This window comes from Gadus morhua, chromosome 21, assembly GCF_902167405.1.
Source record: "Gadus morhua chromosome 21, gadMor3.0, whole genome shotgun sequence".
NCBI lineage: Eukaryota > Metazoa > Chordata > Actinopteri > Gadiformes > Gadidae > Gadus > Gadus morhua.
In genome coordinates this window covers 17,672,083-17,679,582 of record NC_044068.1, presented here as the reverse complement: position 1 = coordinate 17,679,582, position 7,500 = coordinate 17,672,083, and the positions used below count along the sequence as shown (strand labels likewise).

The following is a 7,500-nucleotide window of genomic DNA, read 5'->3' as shown; positions in this document are numbered from 1 at the left end:
GAGCATGTGTGTATGTTAGTGAGTATGTGCCGGAGGGGGGGAGCATGTTTGTGGGACCATGTTTTTTTTCCGTCAGCTGAGTGTGTGTGTATGTGCGTATGTGTGTGTGTGTGTGTGTGTGTGTGTGTGTGTGTGTGTGTGTGTGTGTGTGTGTGTGTGTGTGTGTGTGTGTGTGTCTGTGTCTGTGTGTGTGTGTGTGTGTGTGTGATGTCTGGTTCCATAATGGTCCTGTTAATATTAATATATAAAAGTAGGCATTTTCCCTATCTCTCTCTCTCTCTACTTCCCTACCTCACTCCTAAACTGTGTTGTGAAAAAGTGTGGTATTGTAGCGTGTCCAGTTATGGAGGGGGCTATCTGGACCTGGTTCCCAGCGTCCGCTCTCCAGAGGCTGCCTTCACACCTACACTCTAGAGGAGTTCGCTGCCCCGGCTTACCGAAGCAATGCAGCACAATGTGTTTCTGTTTAGTTTCAGAGTTGGACGTGATTGGTCATTCCTGTAGTTAGTCAGCGAGTAAGTTAGGTTGTCAGTTAGTCGGTTCCCTAGCTTGTTTGCGAGTTAGTTTGTTAGTTAGTAAAGTTGTTTTGCTTGTTTTGTCTTTTGATTTATTTACTAATTAATTCGTTTTTTAATTTGTTTTTCTATTATTATTTTTTAATTTTCCTACCTTATCTTCTTCTCCATCTATTTGGGGAGCTGTTAACTATTTTGTTAGCTCACTGCCATTTCTTAGTTCTTTTTTTTAGTAGTAGTTAACTTTTTTTTGTATGTTTGTTTGTCTGTTGGTGTTGTTTCTTTTGTTCGGTCCGTTCACTTGTTTGCAGTTGCACTGTTAGTTTTGTCAGTTGGGATGTGAGGCTAGCAAAGGGACATCAGATATTGACAGCCCTGCTTCTGTAGCTTTCACGTCTATATATGTACCGACCGAGTACTCCAAATTGTTCTGTTTATCTCCTCCTTTCTACCTTCAAAGTGAGGCCATTAATGTCCTTTCTTAACGTCAGCAGCCTGAAGCAGACTGTACATCATGTCTCTTGTTAGTTACGTGAAGGGTACCTCCTCCAGCTGACTAATCCCACAAAACATAAAGCCAACCCTGGTCGTAGCAGGACTGGTACCTCTCTGTCTCTCCTGTGACTGGATGCTCTGAGTGCGTGATTCAGCTTGTAGGTGTCGTTGGACAAAGGTTTCTGCTAAATGAAGAGCATTCATCATTTGTTTGACTCATGCCCATCTCCCTTAGAATGTATGGAACACATTTTATCATCTATACAGTGTTTGTGGGTTCTATTCACTCTTTTATCGGACTGTCTTGACCTCTCTCGCTCTCTCTCTTTTCTCTCCTTTCTCTCTCTTTTTGTGACTGTAGGGTGTTTAAATGTATGTATGTGTTTGTGTGTGTGTGTGTGTGTGTGTGTGGTGTGTGTGTGTGTGTGTGTGTGTGTGTGTGTGTGTGTGTGTGTGTAGAAGATGAGTGTTAAAGGGTAATTCTAGGTAACCACTTCCTCCAGCAATATTGCGTACTTCCTGCTTCCTCCACACAAAGACGCACACACATGCACGCACACACGAGCGCAGGCAGGGACATACACACACGCACACACACAGATACTAGGGAAACTCTTCTGCCACTTATCAGTTCTTAACATTGACACAAATCTCTCAATCACTGTATTTGACCACTTCATCAGCAACGGTGTGAGGATCTGATCTGATTCATGCCCGATTGTGGCCCTGCTCGTTAAGGTCGTGTTACATGCAATCGAAACAGTAACAGTGTGAGGGTCGAAGTCCTTGCATTGGATTGGATTCCAGTCTTTAGGTTGTTTGGAGATACCTTTAAACAATGATGATTGTTACGCACTGCGTTCATTTCATATACCTCTACTCTAGGTTTAATTTGTTGCTCTGTCAAACTACAACTGTAGTTTAATTTTGTCGATATTTCATGAAGCAAAGAGTCAATAAGTAAACAGCAGTATAAATTTGAAATGTAGTTGAATATGTCCTTTTTATAAAAATACAACTGTAGTAACCTTCTCTAGTAAATCTAACTCGGGCTCCAACATGTTGTCTCTCAGGGGGGCCCGGACACTGACACCAAGGTTCCGGAGGGTTGCCCGGCACCAGTCCAAACTGAGCACGTGCAGAACCACAGGTATGTCTGCAGGGGATTTAATCTGTTATCACAACACCACACACACACACACACACACACACACACCACGCACGCACGCACGCACGCACGCACGCACGCACGCACGCACGCACGCACGCACGCACGCACGCACGCACACACACCACACACACACACACACCGGCACACACACACAGGCTGGGGTATTTAGAGCAGTGAGGATCTGATGTTGACATGAAATAACACATCTGTGTAACATAACATGTTGTGGCTGGCAGCTGTAGGCCTGCAAGGGAGACACACACACACACTCAGATAAATAGCAGTATGATCCTGAAAAAGTGTAATCTTTGTATGTGTGTGTTTAGAGGGGGCGCCGTACGTGTGTGTGTGTGTGTGTGTGGTGTGTGTGTGTGTGTGTGTGTGTGTGTGTGTGTGTGTGTGTGTGTGTGTGTGTGTGTGTGGCTGCGTGGTGTGTGTGTGTGTGTGTGTGTGTGTGTGTGTGTGTGTGTGTGTGTGGGTGCTGTGTGGAAAATAAAGCATCACTCCATCCGAGCTGAGGACACAGCTCTAAAAGGATAAATATAGCACCTAACTGACCTTGCCTCTCTCACCCTTCACCATGTCTCCCTACCAACCTCTCTCGCTCCTTCTCTCTCCCCTTCTCGCTCAATCACACACTGTACTGTCCATCTGCTCTCTACCATCCTACCATTGCTATCTCTCTATCTCCCTCTTTCACTCTACCATCCTCTCTTGACCATTATCTCTCTCCATCTCCCTCTTTTCACTCTACCATCCTCTCCTTGACCATTATCTCTCTCTATCTCCCTCTTTCACTCTACCATCCTCTCTTGACCATTATCTCTCTCCATCTCCCTCTTTCACTCTACCATCCTCTCTTGACCATTCTTTCTCTCTATCTCCCTCTTTCACTCTACCATCCTCTCTTGACCATTCTCTCTCTCTCTTTTCTCCTCTGTCTCTACCATTCTCTCTCATCGTCCCCATTCTGTTATCACAGCTGTCTTGCTCCACTTATCCAATGTTGCATGCTGAAGTTGCAACATTAATTATTATCTTTAACCATTATTTTCACACACTCCCACATGCACATGCACACACACACACACAAAAACACAAAGACGCTTGTGTAAGCGATCCGGTTATGTCATGTCATCAGAACCGAAATCCCCCCAGCGTCACAAAGGGCAAGTCAGGCCAGCTAAGGTCCAGTCGACCCCTGATCACTTCCTTATTTCAGCGGTGACGCTGTTAGTCAATCAGAGGTCACCCTCAGCGCTCAAGGCTTTTGCAACCATCATGGTTTCGGTCGGGGGAGTTCGAAAGAATCGCAACGGAGGAAAACGCAGGCGTCAGCACATCGCTACGACGGTGGCGGCGGCGCGGCGGCAGCTGCAGCCAGGCAGAGATATGTGCAGAGCAGTCTGCAGGGAGAACAAGAGGATCCCTGAGATGTTAACTAGTACGGCCCGAGCTAAAATGGGTGTATGATGGGAAAACGATTTGGGTCCTGCTGCTCTGTCTTTTCCTACCTCGGTCTTCCAGCCATCTTCCTTTCTTCTCGTTGGCCTTCTCCCTCCTGAGCCCCTTGAGGATTTCTTTCTTCTGGCCGGCGCGCTTCCAAACACTTTTGCCAAAAGCAATAAAATTACAATAGTATGGAGTAAATGTGTGTTGTGTGTTGGTGTTTTTTGTGTGTGTGTTGTGTCAACGTCCAGGTTTGTATTTGTGTGTGTTTGTGTGTGCCAATGTACTTTTTTTGTGCAGATGCCAATTCATGCGTGGGTGTATGTGTCGTGTGTGTGTGTGTGTGTGTGTGTGTGTGTGTGTGTGTGTGTGTGTGTGTGTGTGTGTGTGTGTGTGTGTGTGTGTTGATGTATTTCCCATCAGTCCTGCTTTTTCAACTCATCCCTTTCCCAGAATCCTCCACTGACTCACGAGAAATACATCTGACTGTCAGCTGTTTGATTGAAAATCAGGAGAATTAACTCCATGAATAGAGACAGCGATCACAAGTCTCGGGTTGAATGCACATACAAAACTCTCAACTCGACTTCTGTATGTGCATTCATTATCTTCCCATCTGAGGAGAAGAGATGAGAGGAGAGGAAAGGAGAGCAGAGCAGAGGGAAGGTGAGGAGTGGAGAGGAGAGGAGAGGGGAGGTGAGGAGAGGGGAGGAGAGGAGAGGAGAAGAAAGGAGAGGGAAGATGAGGAGAGGAGAGGAGAGGGGATGTGAGGGGAGGAGAGGAGAGGGAAGGAGGGGGAAGCTGAAGGGAGCAGGGAGATGAAGGAGTGGGCAGGGGGGGGGGGAGAAAAAGAAAGGAGAGGAGGAAAAAGGCTGAAATAAGTGGATAGGGGAATGAGCGTGGAAAGAGACGTCTCTTAATAATGTCTTTCTTCATCATCTCCTGTAAGTCAGACGTTATCTGATTCTATTATTGATACCAATTAACAGTTAACCGTTGGTGAGGCAGAGAGCCCTGATGACTTCAAGGATGGAGAAGTGTGAAGAGTTGAGTGTTGCTATGGCGATGGGGAGCCTGCTCCGAACACCTGTAGTTGTCACTTTGCAAAGGAAGCACATGGGTGGGGGAGAGGAGAGAGGGAGAGAGAGGGAGAGGGAGGGAGAGAGGGAGAGAGAGGGAGAGATGACGATCAACAGAACGAGGCAGATGGAGTGTGGGCGAGTCACACTGGTGTCTTCGGAAACCCAATGAACCCATAGCTCATCTGGAACGGAAACAACCCATAGAGAGAGGGAGAGGTAGAGAGACACAGAGATGGAGAGAGAGAGAGAGAGAGAGAGAGTCTGAGAGACGGAGAAGGAGATTGAGAAAGTGAGATGTAGAGAAACACAGGGACACAGAGAGAGAGAGAAGGAGGCAGAGAGGCAGACTCAGACATTGAGGCCGAGGGGGAGGAGAGAGAGAGAGGAGAGAGAGAGAGAGAGAGAGAGAGAGAGAAGAAGGAGAGAGAGAGAGAGAGAGAGAGAGAGAGAGAGAGGAGAGAGGAGAGAGAGAGAGAGAGGTGGAGGTTCAGCCAAGCATTAACAGAAAAAGTCAGTTGGAAGGAGAGACAAACTGAAGTATTAAAATAATGTTTTACCGACAAAATAATATTGAAAGTGATTTTTAAGACAAGGAATACAAAATTCTGTTGCCAAAAAACGATTGTAGCTGCATTACACTGGTAATGATTTCTTATGTTCCATTACTCATTTGCACAAAAACGCTGATGTCTCAAAACACTTTGATGGCTTCCACAGATTCTGTTAAATGAATGCTAGCGAGGACTTGCTCATGATATACAACATCTGATTGGCCAAGCTCTGTGGATGACTTCATGGGAGCATTAGATGACTTCTGATTGGTCAAGCTGCGTGGTTGACTTAAAGGCCCACTATGCAACTTTTTTAGCCAAAATTTCATTAAGTATGCAGGTTGAGAGTTATGCTGATGGTTCTGCATCCATTTCTGGGTTGATTGGTGGGTGTGTCATTTACCCATGTCGCCTCTACAGTGAAAAAGCGCATATGCAACTTGATCTGTTTTCGGACCGAGCCAATCCGGATGTGACGCAGCGGAAGTATCCTCGAAAATGTAGTCAGATTATAGTTTCGAAAATGCTTTACGGCACAGACACACACCCAAACATGGCACCGGCTAGATATAAACAGCCAGTTGCGAGCAATTGTTGCATTCATCATGGATCAATCGAATGATAAGGGACCCAAGAGGCGACTGTCGGTGTGGAACAAAAGAAGAATGGACCAAAAAATAGATCCGACACGAGTGAAAGGGGAACTATGCAACTTTTTTGGCTTGATTTACCTTAATACAACAGGCTAAGAGTCATTGCGATGGTTCCATTATACACTTTTGTTCGATTGTTCCGTTGTTTCAACTCCCCCCTTGCGCATCTTGGCGGAGAAAATGAATATGTTTCTGCCGGCGACCCGCCGCCACTCCTCGCGGGAGTCTCGGGTCTCGCGAAGTAACGAATTGCTTTGCGGCACAGACCCCCCAAACACGGAACCGGCTCGATATAAACACAAGTAACCTAAGGAGATTGTTACATTCATCATAGATCAGCCAACTAAAAAGAGACAGAGAAACCCAATGTCGGAGGAACAGAAGAAGAGAAAAGGGAGACTGACCGACAGAGAGGCCAGACACGAGTAAACGTTGGGCAAGCTTTTCAGGAATAGCGTGAATTGAAAGAAAATGAAGACTTCAAATCAGACTCCGACTTGGCCGTGTTGCTTTGAAATTGAAAGTACCCTTGGGTGAACTTTGTCCTCGTGGTATTCTTGATGTTGATAGTCTCTGTACAAATGTGTTTGCTCAACCATTTTGTTGTGAGCCCTGTAAAAATTGTTTTCTCGACCGTTTTGTTGTGAGCCCTGTATGTTTCTAGCTTGCTTGGTTGGCAACCATATAAACACCTTTGTTTCCATTGGTGTTTTGCTGTTCGTCTGTCTCGTCCCCCAGATACAGACTGAATCCCCGAATCCAGGTTCTTGTTTATTTAGATTATTATGTTGGCCAACACTCTCACACTGATTGTTCTGTTCAACCTAAAATAAAACAATTATAATCTAGGATATAAATTCTCCCCGTCAACTATAAAAAGGATGGCTTTATGTTTATTGCAATACAAATACACCATTTTAAAAATGTATAACCTTGCCTACACTTTATGAACATTTACTTCGGACATGGCTCCACGCATTCGCCGGCTTCTTTGAAAACAAATGCACATGGCTCGCGTAGAAGTGCATGGGGAAGGGTCGTCAACGAGTTGTTACGACAGTGTTGTAAAATATCTACTACGAAGCTGTAGGGGGCGCTGTGTAGAGAAATGTGCGTGCCAAAACCAAGAAAACAGCGAAGAAATTCCCGAAGTTGCATAGTGGGCCTTTAATGAGAGTATTAGGTGACTTTTGATTGGTTTAACTGTATGTTTGACCTCATGGGAGTGTTGGGTGTGATCTGATGGGTGTGTGAATGATCAGAAACTATATATGATTGCTGGAGATGTTTCCGGGGTGGTCGTTGGTAGAAAGTTGAAGATGAGGTTTTGTTACCTTGGAGACCTCCAATGAGATGATTGAATGTGTTTGGAAATGATGCTGCGACTTCTTTTAATCGGTAGTCGCGGTTTAAAATGAAAAAGAAAAGAAAATGACCAATGTGCCATCACCGTGTGTGTGTGTGTGTGTGTGTTTAAGTGTTCCTAACAGCATGTGTTTCCCATCTGGCTCCACCCAGTCCCTTAACCCTGAGTTCATGGTGACCTGTCTCTCTCTCTCTCTTTCTTTCTCTCTCTCTCTCTCT

At 45.5% G+C, this 7,500-nt stretch overlaps 1 protein-coding gene across 3 annotated transcripts in view; it reads left to right on the top strand.

The window, feature by feature from the left end:
- hivep2a (HIVEP zinc finger 2a) overlaps positions 1 to 7,500 on the top strand; it is a 76,953-nt gene that overhangs the window by 31,774 nt on the left and 37,679 nt on the right. For all 3 annotated transcript variants that reach the window (XM_030344523.1, XM_030344525.1, XM_030344524.1), the window contains one exon: positions 2,084 to 2,160. The gene's annotated coding sequence lies outside the window, so the exon portion shown is untranslated. The remainder of the gene's footprint in view (positions 1 to 2,083; positions 2,161 to 7,500) is intronic.